General features: G+C 35.2%; 1 protein-coding gene and 1 long non-coding RNA gene across 3 annotated transcripts in view; one reads left to right on the plus strand and one right to left on the minus strand.

Moving 5' to 3' along the window:
* The window catches only part of LOC137849580 (uncharacterized), a 633,107-nt gene that overhangs the window by 604,052 nt on the left and 11,005 nt on the right, over positions 1–18,050 (plus strand). The gene's annotated exons all lie outside the window — the stretch shown is intronic.
* Positions 1–18,050, minus strand: part of SLC16A7 (solute carrier family 16 member 7) — an 85,053-nt gene that overhangs the window by 51,597 nt on the left and 15,406 nt on the right. The window contains exon 1 of one of the 2 annotated variants that reach the window (XM_068669338.1): positions 13,223–13,363. The exons of the other annotated variant lie outside the window; for it this stretch is intronic. The gene's annotated coding sequence lies outside the window, so the exon portion shown is untranslated. Of the gene's footprint in view, positions 1–13,222; positions 13,364–18,050 lie in introns of those variants that run through there. 2 annotated transcript variants of the gene reach the window in all.

Consider the following 18,050-nt stretch of genomic DNA (forward strand, 5'->3'; position numbering starts at 1 on the left):
TTTTTAAAAAAACTATTCATGGCTTGCTATCACACTGCAGCACTTTTTCTAAGAGACACTCTCACCTCAGATGACCAGCTCTGAATGCCACAACATTTCTGGAGAACTGATATGCCAAAAAGCTTTCAACAGTGACATCATTCAATGGATTTTGGAAAGGATGTAGATCTGGGCCAAGCTGCTGAGTGTTAAATAGAACTTATCAACGAAGAATTTCATGCAGGTTTGTAAGAAAATTTAAGTTTTTAGTTTCTTCATTAGATGGTCTAATTAAACAGTATTTCAAGGAGCAAATACAACATAATTTCTGTGGTGTGGCACCCAGCATACAACCAGTTGCTTCTTTGGAATTATCAGATTCATTATCTCCCGCAAGAAATATAGATATGTGGGCTTGACCCCTTTCTCAAAAATAGTTCTGGCCAGTACAGCAAAGATCAGGTACAATGAAGAAAAGTCATGGTTTTTATCTTAGAACAATCAAAATCTGAATCAAATTAGAGAAGGGCAGGTGAGTTTAAAACTAGACTCAGAGGACAGTAAAACCTTTCTTCCGCCCCCTTGCCTCCCTCCTCCCCCCCCAAGTTTCAGAGGCTTTATACATGGGGGAAGGGGGGTAAGAATAAAAAATTCAGTATATCATTTAAAGAAAATTATGTAAAACTTTTCATAATTCTCTTTAAGCAGTTTCCAACAGTCAAATAGATATGAAACTGGGAGGGGGCTTGGTTTGGTTTACCCCAACATCAGGGTATAAATATCTGTCATAAATACTCAACTAAGCCATAACCCAATTGCAATGAAACATTTATGTGAAACCTTCCTCTGTTTATTCTAATATTCTGAATAATACTTGTATGTTTCATATTATCATGTTCGTTTTAATTTGCCTTTACTAATCCTATTTCCCATAATTCATTTTTTCTTCATCATATCATCACAGAAAAAAACAAATAGCATTTAGAAAGAATTCACTTATATCTGTTTCAATTCCTTATGGTTTCTTTCCTTCTTATTTTTTTTTTCTTTTTTGAGTAGGCAGAATAATCTTATTTAGAAATGACCTATTAATTCAGAGTTCATCAAGCAGTAATGAAGTACATTTCCCACAGACATTTCAAATGCCAGTGTGTTTTTTTTTCTGAAAATGTTAAAGGAAAATGTTGGCTTTACTAGCAATGAATGGAAATTACTGAGAACAATCAGCTGACAATGTAGAAAATGAAACACACAATATTTCCATATCCTTAAAAGTTTACCCTGTCAAACCTTACAGCTCTGAGGACCAAACAATGTGTACTTCAGCCAAAGGAAAAATTTCTAATGAGTTAAACTAAGAAAATGAGGACTCTAAATTATTCCACTAAAAACATTATTCTTTTTAAAAACTGAAATTTTAGTTCTGTGGAAATATATAAAACTTCACACTGATACTGAAAATGAAGAATGGGGTCAAACGATCTCATATCCATGGTGTTGATTTATGTGATATAATCAGCAAAGCCTATTTAACCATGTCATATATGGTACGTAATAGTTTATGAAACACAAGCAATAAAGCAACAAATGCACAATGGCAAACACTGGAAATTATGTCAAATGAGTCAAACCAAACCACACCAAAGCCTAATTTTAGTTTTACTCCACACGCTGTCTCTCAGAAATTTCCGGACTCAAGACTACAAATCCCTTTTTTCAGGACTCAGACTACAAATCCCTTTGCTACTACTTGACAGGGGTAATTAATGGTCTATCAAAAATGACAAGGAAGTAAATTTTATACTAACAGAGTAACTTGCTGAACCACCCCCAGCTAGCTGAATCCAGATAAATGAACCAAGTCATTCTGCACTATGTCAAAGCTTAAGTACAATTTTCCTACTTGCATGGTATGCCTGCAACAAATACAACTTGAGGTTTCCAACAACAGACATGCTGTTATTATGGCAACTACACAGGATAATAAAAGAAACCTTGTGAAAGTCACATGTAACAAAAGTTGAAAGGAAAGTCGCAGTAAATGACTGAGTCCCAAAAGCTTGGCCTATTGCTGTTATTTCAAGTATTTCCATGATTACTTGGTAGTTTGCAGGTTACATAAATTTCATAAAAAAAAAATATTTTTTAATCAGTATTGCAGGCAAGCAGATGACACAACATTTTGTAAAGAAGGTTTTAGACTAGAGGGATGTCTTGATTTTTGATTGCTATATCATGACAGCATCAACTATTATCTTTAATTGACTTCATCCTCCCTTACAGGGCATAGGAAAGAAACAAAGTTGGTTCTCTAGTCACAGAGATGATAAGATCTCAAAAAAACAGCAGGAGTCTGTTGCATCTCAAAGATGTGTCTTTGAATCTTCTGTGAAACAAAATAGCATTTTATCCTTATACTTATTTAAATAAATACGGCATTTGTGGTTATTGATATAAAGATTTATGAACTTGACTGGAGGAGAAGTAAAAATGTGCATAGGAATTTAATGGATGACTTTCAGCATTTAAATAAAATGCAAAGCAACTTTTACAATTTGTAGCGATATAAGGTATTTCCATGACATCTCCACTCAGAAATAGTGTCTATGGTGACATAAGGATCTTCGGAAATCTAGCATTTCTAAAGTTGGATGAACCTTTTCAGTTCTGAGTAGGCAGAATCACGTTTGTGCTGTTCATGCAGTGGAACGAAAGAAAAGATTGAGAAGTAGCTAGAAGTCTGTAGCTAGGCATTTCTGGTATAAGTTCAGAAAAATCTTCCTTCCAGTTCAGTACAGTTGTGGTGCTCATAATGAACAGATAAGCAAACTGTGTTCTGAAAGCAAGTTCAGACACTATTGTCATATGAAATGAGGGAACAGTGAAAGCAAGCCTTCTTGTGAGAGTATACCCCTCTAACCTGCCATTTTAGACACTGAAACTATTTTTCAGAGGCCATGGTCTAGCTCACCAGTTTTAAATTACCCACAGATTCAACAATGTTTTTTTGTCCAATGCCATGTACAGGTGGCCATCAGGTATGTGGCCATCAGGACAGTCTATGCTTTCTGCTGATATCTCAGGTTTTGTATAAGAAGCCACCAACATACATCTCTTTATGGCACTGGTCCTGTTAGCAGGTACCCACACACTAGGCTATCTTGCATCTGGAAAAGCAGCTATTTTCTGCTACCTTGGAGAACATCTGAGATAAATACTATGCTGTTGCTGGATTCACCTACCACCTGAGTGATGCAGAGACACCTACACACCCCTAACCACTCTGTGGGGAACTGCAGATACCTCCAACTAAAAAATGTGCTCTAGGCTTCCAAAACACACAAGATATCCCTTGATTTCTCTAATACCAATGCTTAGAAAGCAAGCCTTAGATGTTATACAGATAACTAGACAAACAGAGAGATCTTACACTAGCTGCAGAACCAAACCACAACAAATTTGGGGTTAAAGAATTAAAGACTGCACCAATGTCAAAATAATTTGGGGAGATGAGACTTTGGGGAGATGCCATGGTCAGTGCTGCTTAGGATCTCAAAGTCAGAGCTTGCCACCTTCAACTTCTTTTTGAAAGTGAGGGATGTTACAAACCTTCAGTAGAATCTTGGTTGGATAAGGACAAAATGAATTGTGTGTCAGATGAAGGGGAAGAAAGAAAAAAGGGGAGGAAGAGAGAGAGAGATATGGATGGATGGATGCATGGGTGGATGCATGGATGGGTGCATGGATAAATTAATACCTGGGAGACAAAAAAAAATGATATTTTTATTGAATATTGAATTTTATTGAATATTGGCAGACAAAAAAAAAAAAAAAACAGTTTCAACTTCTGCACTCTTATGGTTAGCACAGAAGGAGAGATGAAGAATTTATATTTAGCTAAAGGACAATGTTTTCCTAGTGGGATAAGGAAATTCAGTCATACCTACTTCTCCATGAACTTAAGGTTAAGTTGCCCTTCAGACACCTCTGTGTTTGAAATGAAATGTTCCTCAAGAACAGATATCAATTGTTACCCTAGTCTTTAGATGCAATTTTGTGACTCAGCCAATGGGACAACTGCAATAATTAACAAAGACACATTTTTGTTGTTGATACATTTACTTGTGATAACATATCTACCGGTGAAAGATTTGTTTCTGTCATTTCTTCTTGAAACTTCTATTTCAACTGTACAATACCCAGCAAATCACCAGCCTTACAGTATGATTTGAATACATACATGCCTAGTACATTTTTTCCTGTTTATATCTGCTGCTTAAATAACTTTTATTTTGGAACTAATTACATTTTCCCATATTAACACATCTCAAACTGTCTCTGCTTTGTTGGTCTGTTTAACCAGCACTGCACAAGAATACTGGGCCCTTGAGCCTAAAATTATGTATATTTGCTTGCCATTTTCTTCTCTTACTGCTATCACATGAGTAATTCAGCTGCACTATGCAGCCAGATGTTAGTACATACAGTTGATCTAAATCATTCTTGCCAAGTCAGAAATGAATACCATGGGATCATTTTGAACAAATAAAGTACTTACTGTGGGATGGAAAACAATGTGTCTTATGTGAAGCATACAATGCATCTCACAAGGCTTTTCAATAGACTGTAATTAACTCTTTATATTTTCATACATTATAGTAAGTCTTCCTTGTGAGTCAGAGATGAATTACTAAGCAAAAAATATTAATGTTTGTTCCAATGGTGCATTTCATAGTTATGGATACAAATGAGTTTCCTAATAACATGTGAAAGAGAGTTCATTACTAATGGAAAAATTCCTAATCTATGGAGTTACCTTCCTGCTTATGTCTTTTCTTATTTCCAAGTTAAAAATGAGTCATTTTGAATTTCAGATTGAGGACATATCAGTAACTGTATATATCGTAGTGCTATTAAAATTCAATTCATCATCTCTGAAAAGCCCATCTTACTAAATCAATAGATAGACAGACAGACAGATAATCCAAGCCGCTTAAGATACAGCAATGTACACGCTGAGGCCTTTAAATGGTTGTTTCATTATACCAGTCATTTTAGTACAGTGATGGTCTATATATAAGGAAGTAAAAGTGTCTGTAGCACCAGATTTGGTTAAAATACATTTTATAGATTCTTGATTTGTCATTAAGATTTCTTCTTTTCCCATCTTTCTTTATTTCACTATTCAATATATTTTTGAACTACCTGTTTTGTGGGAATGAAGGTGCATAAAATGAAAAATTGCTTCCTCCTGAAACTATCCTTTGTCTTCTGATTTGCAGAGGGTATAATTTTGCCCTCATTCAAACAGATCTTTTCAAATGTTAATGACGTCTACTTTTAAGATGAGTGGTTGTTATAAAACTATTTGAGGTAAAGGCTTTCTGTTTCACAGCTTAAAGATTTCTGCATTTGAGTAGATAATCTTAGGTCACCATGCTCAAAAAGAGCCAGTTCATGTTCCTGTAGCCACATCTCAATTGTCCTAATCAAAAAAACAGCAAAATGAAGTGTTTTCTGGCTGCCGCTCATGCAAACTTCTCAATTTAGTACAATCAGTTGTCCCCCACATCATATTCTCTTCATCACAGACACCTCCTTAGTCCTGCCTTTCCACTGCATGTCTCAAGGTCTCACATCACTCAGGACTGCCACAACTCCCATTGCACACAAGGACAAAACCAAAGTGTGTCAGAGACTTTCTTCCCCACACAGCAACTGTTCTATTTTTGCTTTTCTAACACCTCTCCACCTAGCACACTAGCCGTAATGATTGCTTGAGCTGGGCACCACCATAACATTACAGTGATCTCAGGCTGATGGTGTATCCACCTGCCATTTCAAATTTAGATTAAGTTTCTCGCCTGGAGCCATAACTCAGACAACTTCAGCAAGGGCCAGCCAGCAGCATAGGTATGAATTACCTCCCTAACTGTTCTGAGAGCACTGGCTGCTGTGTGAAGCCTGCCAGGGGCTTCCCTTCCAACAGTGTCCTGAGTACCAGGCTGCACCAGCATTTCTCTGTGTCTGCATTCCCAAGAAAGTGAAGGCTGTGAAACAAACACAAAGACCAAGACAAAAACGTTCATACTGCATTATCAAATGAGTATCCTTTTTCTTTTTTTTTTTTTTCTCAAAATCCATTTGTATCATACTCTTCTTTCACAAATATCTGAAGTTTACTGTCAGCCAAGGCAAGAGCTTCAATGAGTCTGACAGGAATGGGGGAGAAGAGAAAAATGACATAACACTCCACACGGTCACCACAGATAACTGTGAATGAAGTAAAACACATGAGATGGCTCTTCCCAGGCAGTCTGAAGGTGATGTAATGATATTAATTACATATTCTTGCTGCTGTGTCTGTGACACTATAAAATCTGAATGATGTAATGAAGGAAGGTAAGAACCACTTGCTGTTTCTCACAATACAAAGGGGGGGCACACAAAGAAAGGATTAGGTAGATTTAAAAATAGTATTTTTTTACAAACACTTCTCAGATTGACAGGGGGAAACTTGTCTCAGGACATGATGGACATCAAACCACCAAATGTTTATTACAAGATCATACTAGATATTTCCAGTTTCTTATAGTCTATGCATATCCAGTGCAACACTTTTGGAAACAGGATACTGGGCTGACTGGAACATTAATTTCACATCATTTGTTAGCTTTCATGTTCTTGCAAGGGACATAGACTATAAAAAGTGGTGTAAAACCAGTGAACCTAGCTTCCGTTAGGAAAGTATTCTATAGAATGAAGGATTCTCAACTGTACAACCAATATAATTATTAGATTTTTTGTGAAGATTTCTCTTAATGCATACACATATATATATACTTTTGCATATATATTTAAATATAATAACAAACTACTTACTCATTACTATTCCTGGTCCTTTGAAAAGGTTTCAAAGGAAGAACTAAGGACATAAAAATCAACAATGTGTTTCAGAAGACGATTTATAAGAATTTCCTACAAATTGCCTACAATATTTTAATTCTCCTTTTCTTGTGCATCTACATTGTAAAGTTTGTTTTCTTTAATGATGCATGTTTTTAAGGCAAATCCAGAAGGAGTGAATTGCATCCCATTCTACTTTCCTCAACTGCACTTTGAACCTTGTCTAAAAGATTTCCAAAATGTGGAAAAGAGTCCTCTTCCTCAAATAGATACATAGCAATGCCACTATTCCTTTCTCTTAGAACAAGCATTAAAGAGGTAGTTTGATATTATTTCATCTTTCTCCCACAGATCTAGGTATAAGAAGACACTGTGTGGACTAGAACATTTTGCAGTTACTGTCAGTAGTGTATTTCCTGAACATATTGCAAAATTAACCATTCTGAAGAAGGAAGAGCAATTATTATTCCCAAATGCAGGAGTTAGTCTTTGGAGGCTAAGTGATAAGAGCTTTCCTGACACAAGGCAATGCTAAATTTAATGAAATGTAAAATAGTTCATTATTAAGCATTGTAAAATGGTAGTTAACCAGGAAAATACTAATTTCTTCAGACAATATTCCCTATAAATAAATAAATAAATAAATAAATAAATAAACAAACAATGTTATTATCTCTCCCAACAAGGACTGTCGCTTGCCTCTAGGAAAAGACTGGCGGTTCAGTGGCACAAGCAGAGGCTAATTATCTTTTTCTGGTTCAGAGCTAGAAAGCCCAACACACACAGGGACTGATTTCTAGACAGGCCAAATGACTACTAAGAAGTTCATCTTCCCCTTTTTCCTTCCTGTTTGCAGCTCAGCTGCATCTTGGCTTGAGAGCATAACTACTGCTGTCAGGCTGATCTCATGAAAAGGAGGGGGATATACAGGACAGCTGGCCAGCAACAGATGGGGATATGCTGTTCCATCTCACAGCTCCTTTTGCATCACATGCTGTCTAGAAGGAATCCTAACTAATGCAGCCCTGGTCTTCTAAAGGGGACCTGGCTTTAAACAACAGTTGAGTCCTAGAACTCAAAGCACTTCTTAAATTGCCTATCCACTACTTTAATAGTCCAGTTCATTTAAGTTCAGATCAGTTGTTTGTGCTGGAATTTAATTATTCAGTTCTTTAAATTTCTTTTTGTTTAAGACAAGGTGAAAGCATGCCATAAAATTTTCCAGTTTTGTGAACAGAACTTGATCCACCTGTTGACACTTTAAAGTATCTTGCCCTTGAAGGAGAAAGTTCTTTGCACTTCTAATCACATGATAAATGCAAAAAGGTCATCATCTGTCCCATTTAACACAAGGATGACTGCTTCCACTCACTGCTTTACAGCAATACTGGCTTTGACAGTCAAATGACTTCTGAAATAGTTAAGCTGCATTAAAATTAGACTGTTGTTATTGAAATTTACAATGAACAGAAACTATCTTTTATTCATTCTCATCTTTGTATAGACACCTAGAATTTAATTTTGTTCTTCTGATATTTCAAATTAAATATTACTTGAAAACAAAAAAGTAAAACTAATGTGAAAGCTTATAGAAGCAGAAATGAAGATACCAGTTCATTTTGACTTTCCAAGTGAAAAGAAATGAATAAATTAAACATTGATGCTGGTTCTCATTATCTAAGGGTAACTGTAGGGTTCTTATTCTATACAAACCCACACTGACCCAACCAGTGATTGTGTGTCGATTTAAAAAAATCACCACCTTGATTAATTGCCTTAAAACATATATACTGTTTATTATGGATAAAGTTATCTATATATACTGTAGACACAACATCACAGCACAGTAATCCTCTGTGATAGGTTTACGCCAGGGTTTAAATTGCCAGGTGCTATTATATACTAATGTAAAAACTGAACCCAAGTATATAAAATGTAACAAGCAAATTAAAGGGGATTGAAAAATAGGATTTGGCTGAGAAATATTGCTTCATTGCATTACTGTCCATGGCACTGCATCTTTATACAAAAAGTGTTATAACATCTCAGCATATGACTGGACACATTGAGCTCATATTTGGCAACTTGTTAGAAATTTTATGCAAAAGACACTTGTCAATCCCACTGAGATCCACAAGTGTCATTTTCTTCATGTGTTTTTCTTCTTTTAAAGTGGATTTTAAATTTAAAAATATATATATATATATTAACAGCAGTGTATAAACAGAGCTCTGTATTAAATCCTTTTTAAACATACAAATTATGAATTAGAAAAATTGATTATGCATATTATTAATTAAATTTTATTTTCATACTATTTATCTATATTTAACTGAAGGGTTGGTTTTACAGAAATACGTGTACAATTTGACCCTTTTAATTCATTGTTTACTGATTTCAAAGAGAATCTGTCAAAGAACAGAAATGCATTTTTACAACTTCCACCTTATTATCAACAAATATTTCAGTTTTTGAACTAAAGGAGCAATTCTTGTGTTCTTGTGAATGCTTTCACACACCACTTTAGTACTTGTGCATATTCTTAATAGGCTGTATGGTATAAAGTTTCACTCTGATTAGCCTCTTAAAGGAAGTACTGATGGGAAAAAAAAAACAAAACAAAAAAAAAAAAAAAACACAACTTCACATAATGTGCTCTATGAAAAACAACTAAATATTCTTTTATATGAATAAAATTAATATTCAGATTAAATGTTTTCAGATGTGAGCCTTTATACAAATGTAGTGAACTACAATTGAGTTTACCTTACTCTTAGCTACTAATCACCCTCACCAACAAACACAGCATGCATCAGATCGAGTATCACCCAGAAAAAGGAGTTACCTCACTGAATAAAATTTTGCCATTTTTACATCTTTTCTTTCTTTGCAAAGTCACAGCCCATTCTTTCCTTTTTTTGACCTTTCTGTGCTTAAACTTGAGTCCTGCAGTTAAAAGTTCATTATCAGCTTACCAGCTGTCAACTTACTATTACTACTACTAAAATAATTAGAATTGTTATTACAACCTACTACTCCTTCTCCAGTTTCTTCATACACCAGATATTTATTGCTAGTTTTATATGTGCATTGTTATTCATGTAAATCACAATCCCCATATCAGAGTTCAAAATGCAGTGCAAAACCACAAGTATAGATAAAATTACAGTTTATAATTTTCATACCTTATTTAATTTGCATATGTACAGTTCATAGCTTGTGCATCCGTGTACACCACATACAGTGACAATTTTATGATCAAAGAAATGCATCAATTATGATACACTGTTTCTAAACCTATAATACTAATTTGTTGCAGCATAATCAAAGTACAGAATTTTAAATGTGACAATGCAGATAGTTGAGTGTTTTACCAGAATTTTCAGGACCTTCATGCATCACATATGGTAATTTTATTTGAGGTTGATGGCCATATCCATTTGTCATCTACAAGAACTTGATTCCATCAGTTTTGTATTGTTTTGAATCACCAGATGCCACTTTTCCCTTCTCTAAAGACTTGCCATCTGAGTGTGTAGGAGTTAGATCTGGTAGAAACACTGTCAGCTGAACTGAGATGCTTTACAGATCTTGAGCACCTTACCAGTAAAATAATAATAATAATAATAATAAACGCTTGTCTCAATCTCCCTCTTTAGCTGGGAATATTATTTCTCAAATTAGTTGCTGTAGATAAGCTATGTCTACAGAAATGGAAAAAAATAAGAAAAAAAAAAAAAACACTTGTCAACACATATACACTGCCCAGGGATATTTTTAAAGGCATTCTTTCACATTCCCTACAAGATTATATTTAAAGTTGCACTTCTAACTTGAATAAAATAATATTCACAAGTTCAAATAAAATTGTGTTGAAAAGTTTGTCTCCGTATAAGTGCCATTATAATTTTGCCACTTCTATTTTAGTTGCTTTCTTCAAGTAATTTCTCTGCCTTGTTTCCATGTGCAATCCACAAAAACATAACAAAATAAAACAAAAAAAATAGAGAAGTATGCAGTCATGGCAAGAGCTCTTAGCGAAGTTCAACCATGATTCATTATCATCACATAGTAATGGAATATCTCAGTGGAAACACCATAAAGCAATGTTTAAACATCATGCAGTGATTGTTTTATAATGTCTGTAACTACACTGCACACGTCTTTCACTCTCCTGCATTCTTCTGTTATGTGGGTCAAGCACAGTGCTTCCTTTCTCTGTGACTTTTGGGAAGAAAGGCAAGCTGATTTTTTATTTTTTTTTCCTACTCCATTTCTTTCCATTTTCCAACTCTTTAAGGGGACAGAGAGGTGTATTAGCAAGTTGACTTTGTGTGACAATCTGAAAAACAGAGTTTTAGGAGGTAAGCTAAAACAAAAGGAATTGTCATCATTTTGAAGCTTCACTAAGGTTGAATGTTGCATCACACTTGTTCAAACACGAGTCCTTTATATAAAGATTCAAAGGCCTCTCTATCTTTATCCTTTTGGAACACCATTCTGTTATCTCCTTCTATCTTTACTAATACCAAATGACTGTTTTTACTGTTGGAGAGTTACAATACATCAGTTGTACATCAGGATGGGACTACATGAAAAAACACTGGGGTTCCAGCACCTGGTGAAAAACAATATATTTTTTTTTTCTAATCTTCCCAATATTTTCTTTTTTCAGAAACAGTTTATGTATAATGCTTCACGTAGGTTTAATGAGAAACATACCATGAACAAATAAGAACCAAAAATATATAGAGAAAGGTATAAAAATACTCAATGTAAGTTAAGTGTGAAAACTGTCACCACTGACCTGTTGAGTAATTTTTAATTTTGTAGTCTTAGTTATTAAGCTTTGCTAAATGGGAAGCCATTAGAGTGCTTTAGAAGAGCTGTGAAGATGACAATGAAATTCTGGTCACTGAGCCATCTCTAGTGAAATCTAAGACAGTTTTGCGCTCTGATTTGAGCTCAGTAAGCACAGAATTAGACCTTGAAGCTGTAAACATTGATAACAGAGGTAAAATAAAAACAGAATTTAAAAACAACATCCTATCTCCATGAAATGAGTTCAATAAACACTTGTCCACAATGTTGTATAAACAGCCACTGTAAAACTGCTAATGCATCAACCACTAGAAAAACTGTTTAGGTTGGTTGGAGGTTTTGGAGGGGGGAGTTTGTTATATATGAAAAACAGAATTGGAAATTACTATTTCAATTGCTTCAAAGGAATCTAATAATTTTAAAGTGCCTACAGCTAAACTCAGTCATAGGACATTGAGTTCTGAGGTTGCAAAAGACTGAAAGAAAGTTACTTGTGTCAGTGAAATAGACACCCACAGTGCTTGCTTTAAAAGCAGTCCATCATTCTTTATTATAAAAATCCCTGGCACTGCCGAAGAACCAACTGCGTAAGTGCTCAGCAAGGCAGAATAGCTTTGATTCCATTACTTGGTTCCATGCAAGGTGCTTATGTTATTGCTGCCCTCCCAAATGCTTATGAAAATAAGATGTATACGATAAAGACTTTTCTTGTTAAGTAAAATTGATATTGCATTTATAAATTGTATGTTACTTCAGAACACGAGATTAATTTTCCCTGTCAGCCTAGGCTGTAGTCTTTATTACCACACGTGTTGCCACAGAGATCATCCACCTTCCCTGTTGTCTCAGCCGTGTCCAACTTGTCTTCAAATCTTCTTCCTGCGCTCATTCATCTTTTTGTATATTAGTTGTGAGGTTCTTGAGTTTCCTAGAAGCTGTGCTTCTGCCAAACACTTTGCTTGTGCTCTTCATCACCATCTTATCATTCTGCTAATTCAATCCAAGTCACATAGCCACATAGCAACTTCCATCACATCCTTCATTCTAACTCCAATTTACATTTCACATCCATTAGTTCTGAAATCTGACCTGAGCTACACTGATCTGAGCTACTTCTTTAAGTTCCTCCTTAGAAGTCTCATCTTTGAACTCTATTTTCTCAGAAATGTTGGCAAAATACATGAAGAACAAATGCCAATCAAAATCAAACCTATAAAGCCTGACAAGACCAGGGAATTTCACCATTCAGTCATATCAATCCTTCTTATAAATCTTTAGAGGTAGGAAGAGTGTTAGAATATTTCTTTTTTAAAGCACTTCACTCTTTTTTTTTTTTTGTCAATATATGCTATATAATCATTAAAAAGACTATAGCAAATATTGTGCAATGTGTGCTGGTGCACTGACTTGTCTTGAATTTAATTAGTCAATTAGTTTTGCATGGATTACCACAGTAATCTGAAACTATCTATTACACAAAGTAAAGCTAAAAGGAAATAGAAAAACAGCACATTACCTGGCAGGGAGCTGCTGTCCAAGACAGTACTCTGAACTTGACAGATATAGAGCCTTTGTTCAGTTTGAACATTTAAAGGCTCTTTGGAGACCTGATTGGCTGATGATCGCACATGTTGTTTGGATAGTTTATTTTGTGTGACCAACTGACAAACCAACAAGCATCTCAAATTACTGAGGCACAAGAGGTGAAGCTCAAGACACAGAACATGATCCCACAAAAGTGTATCCTTTGTTTATGAACTCTGCATAGGGTTTCGTTCACAGTTTCTTTGTCTGACATACAGGACTTTTCTTTATCATCCCCTGTAGAAATGTGTGCATTCAAAAGTGCATTCAAATGCTATAGCCTCCAAAATGACTGCTACTATCTGGGGACATCTACACATCGCTTATGCCTAATGCTGCAGGAGTTCAGCATTTACAGAGATGGTGGGCGTGAACTTGCCATTTAAAATGTAGAGCGTTAATATGATTTTGTTCAACCAATTAAAAATTTAATACAAAATGCTCTAAAGATCATAAGCGGAAACTTAAAAGCAAAATGCAGGCACTCAATCCAGCTAATAAGTTCCAAAAGTCTCATATTTTTTCTCATTTGAAGAAAATTGTCCAGCAATTGACTATAAATATGCAATTAACTTAGACTTTTTTAGACTGTTCCATTTACAGGCATAGTAAAATTCCACATTAGGCTTTGTAGAGTAATTAGAAACTTCTTTGTATTAATAAGCAATACTAGCCACTACATTAATCAAAAAGCTGTACTTTGCTGACAATAATGCAGAATTTGCTTCAGAGCTCCAGAATTTATTTTTTATTATTTCTTAAATTGTACAAGAACTCACCATTTTTGTATAGAAAAAAAACAAACAAACAAACATCTAATTATTTGCCATACTGATGACAAAATAAATGCATATATAAAAGGCAAGTTGTACCTTGGAACAAATCACAACTTCACTCATGAATTCTAAGCAAAATGCATACACAAGCTCACTTCAAAACATCTTCCTTTTTAATTCAATAATGACCTTAACTATTTTGCTGGAGAAGCAAACAAAAAGCGTACGTGTTGCTACAGTTGTTATTTTTCACCAGTCCCATTCACTATGCCTTGACCCGATAAATGCTGGAAGGGATGAAACTGCACGCTGAAGTGAAATGGAAAAAACATTCTGATGACTCAGGTTAAAAAAAATGAAACTTCTTGTCCCAAATATCCACTGTGCAACAAATATTAAAGTCTCAAAGGTCTTAGAAGAGCATTGTTTATGAATTTTAGGCTGTCTCTCGGACAGATTATATGAGAAAACTGCTGTAACTTTTACAGCCCAGCACTTGGAATATTCACAGGGAAAGAAGCAATTCTTACACCTTTTTTTTTTTTTTTATTTGTCTGAAAATAATGATGCTAATGATGAGAACTATTCATAAAAGCTGTGGTTATCTGTCATGGAAATTGAGACAATTTTAGAACTCCTATAAAGGTACCCAATGCAAGGGTTACTCAAAGAAAAAGACCAGCCTAAACATTAGAAAATGTTATCATTTAATTGATCTCTGTACTGTGTGAAACTTTAATTTGAAGATGAAATGTCTCCTCCAGGAAGGATGAAATATAGTGGAGATAATATGTAGCAGGCATAGGTAAGTCTCTAATGTAGAACTGCAGGGAGGGCTCTTCGCAAGCGGCATTTATCTCAGCACTGAGGACAACGGCAGGAAGGGAACATGTTTGCTGACAGAAGCACATAAGAGAAAAAAAGGGAAGTAAACACGGGTTGTTGAACTCTGACAGAGAGAATGTGGTAACAACAATACTGTGTTTCCTATTATTGGGAAGAAATAGGAAGCAAGCCATTGTTTCTGCTGGACACCCTCTGTTAAGATTTTGACAACTTGCATGTAGTTCTGGGTGCAACTTCTCACTCGTGTCAGCAAAGCTGTTCCCCCCACTGTGGCCTTCAGGAGAGGCCCTTCCTTTCACAGGCTCCCTGTCCCACCCAAGGAGAGATGGGACTGGGGAAGACAAATCAGTTGCAACCTCCAGATCTCTGCAACCATCAACAGCAGATGCAGAAAAGAGCATCAACACTTGGGTACCACTTCAATGTCCCTAGAAGGTGAATCCCCAGCTGACCTCTGGAGACACTGACTGCACAGTCAACATCAGCAAGCACAGCACAGTACAGCATTAACTTGGCACCACAGTGGCGGCTCAGAACCAGCTTTTGTCCACCCACTTCAGATAGCAAACAGAATGTCTTAAATCCACTCCTACAGCAATCCTAATCTTCTAAATTCAGGGAACTGAGCATGAGGTAGAAGGTCAGAGCTCACGTTAAAGTGTGCTTCTGAGTGACAGAGCTAATTGGCACAGGGCACAAAGGTGGCAGACAACTGGCTTCCAGTTCACTGTCAGCTTGAACTTGACTAAAATAAAGTTAATGCTGTCTTGGATTGTTGTCTATAAAAATGTATAGATACCAGTAGGGCTACTGCTCAACTCAATGTACAGGACAAATCTAGCAGGGTATTTTGTGAATAATAACTGCAGGAGATTTTTAAATATGGATCTAACTACTTGAGAGCACCTCTGATATGGATGCCTTGATGTAACTGCCTTACTGCACCTTGCAGCCCACTCACACATACGCACATACTCATTAAATTTAACACTCACTCCTGGAAGAGATCCAGACCTCAGAAAGAGGCTGAGATTTTATTCTCAGATCATGAGCTTAAACTATAAATACCTAAGTAGGTTCACAACGATCATTTACTTCAGATGCTTACCTTCCACTCAAGTTTGTAACTCACTAATGTCTGTTCTAGTACAATGCCTGCTTATTTACAGACACCTAAAAACTAGTCCCATTTGCATACAGCCAAGTGGTATCTTTAATACTCCAGCACAATTTGTCCTTCAAACACAATTTAAGGATGTTGGCTTTCTTGAATGCTTTATGTTAGCAGTAGTAGTAGTGCTTAAAGCTAAATAATGTTTTGTTCCAATAATAGGGATTTGGTCACTGTGTTTTCTGTTGGTGTGATTTATGTATTTATTTTGGTCTGATTCCCTACAACACCTCAGATATTGGTGGAGAGTCTCGATTTCTCCTGCTTCTTCTACTGCTACGTAATTTTAGCTTTTCGTATATTAGGAAAGATTAAGGTTTGTAATAAAGCACTTCAGGGTATTCTTTGCCTTACACACCATGTGTCACTCCTTATGATTTAAGGGAGAGATTCATCACAGACATCGACATTGACAGTGCTGATATTTACATGGGATCTCAGTATCTGCGTTCTCAATGGGCAAAAGTCAATGGGCAGAAATGGGCTTTTGGGATGTATCTCACTGACCTTTTTAGGTGTCTAAGCTACAATGAAAGTATTTGTTGCCTAAAAGTGTCTATATCTTGCTATTATATAAAGTGAGTTTAGGTAACTAGCTCAATTATAGATATCTATGCTGATTAACTCAGCATTTGATCAGATGAAATTACATGCTCATAATACATTTTCTTGGTATTGCAGGAGACTGAAATAATAACTCATTTGCTTATTCGAGTCAAATACTTTTAAATGTTAAGTTTTGGGGAGTAGGAGGTGATTTTTCTTGTTTATTCAACTCAAAATAAAAAATTGAAAAGTATGTGTTCTGGATTCTAAAAATAGTTCTTATAATCTTCCTTCAAATAGATCCACAACTAGACAGCATGGTGTTGAAAACTGAAATTTTGCAATCTTTTCTTCATTGCTCAGGAAAAAAAAAAAAAAAAGAAAAAAAAAGTTCATTTTGGCTGAGTAATGAGTCTCTGAACATCATGTTCTGCAATACTCATATTTTGTGCACGATTTTCTTTTGCTGCGTTTATAAAGTGTGCAACTCAGAAATGCTGCATTACTAATGTTTTTGTGGCTATCATGGCTACATAGAAGAAAATACATGGAAAGGGAAAGCGAAAATACACTACCTCATGCTTTATGTACATACCATAGTCAACTAATACTATCCTTTTTGAAAGTAAATCTTCAGGACAAGTCTTATATAGCAAAAGCAAATATCTAGCTGTCTTTAGTCAAAAAAAAAAAAAAGTGACAAATTTCATATGTGCCATATTAATTCACAATTTACTCTACTAAGTCATCACATAAACCATCCAAACAAACACCAATTAAAACTTGAAAAAAATGTTCGATGTTTTACAGAACAACATAGAGGACAGCTTACCTTATGTAAAGACTGGACAATTGCCCAGAGCTGCAAAATTGGAGAGGCAGCATTTTCAGAGCCAATTTTTGACTGCACTGATTAAATTGCTAATAAGGCATTAATTTACATAAGGTACAAATACTTTGTCTCATATTTTTTGTGGGATTTTGTGAGACTGCACTTTGTAACAGCTGAATATGTATCATTCTGAAAGTCTATAAAATGTGTAGTACTAAATACAATTTCTTGTGAATGTTGGAGTAGAAGCAACAGAATATATTTTATTCAAGGCAATAAAACAGCAAAGGATGTTCCTGTTGATATAGATATTGGATATTCATGAGAGAAAGTTCACTACTGACCAGAAAAACAGTAACGGTTTGCCAGATAAAGTGGCAAACTTTTTGAATGAGGCCAAGAATTTCCTAGTAAATCAACTTGCAGGGGAAAAAATAAATAAAATAAAATAAAATAAAATAAAATAAAATAAAATAAAATAAAATAAAATAAAATAAAATAAAATAAAATAAAATAAAATAAAATAAAATAAAATAAAATAAATATTCAGTTAAAGTCATTCTCTGCGAATTACTTTAAAAGTGTTATC

Source organism: Anas acuta, chromosome 1 (assembly GCF_963932015.1).
Source record: "Anas acuta chromosome 1, bAnaAcu1.1, whole genome shotgun sequence".
Lineage (NCBI taxonomy): Eukaryota > Metazoa > Chordata > Aves > Anseriformes > Anatidae > Anas > Anas acuta.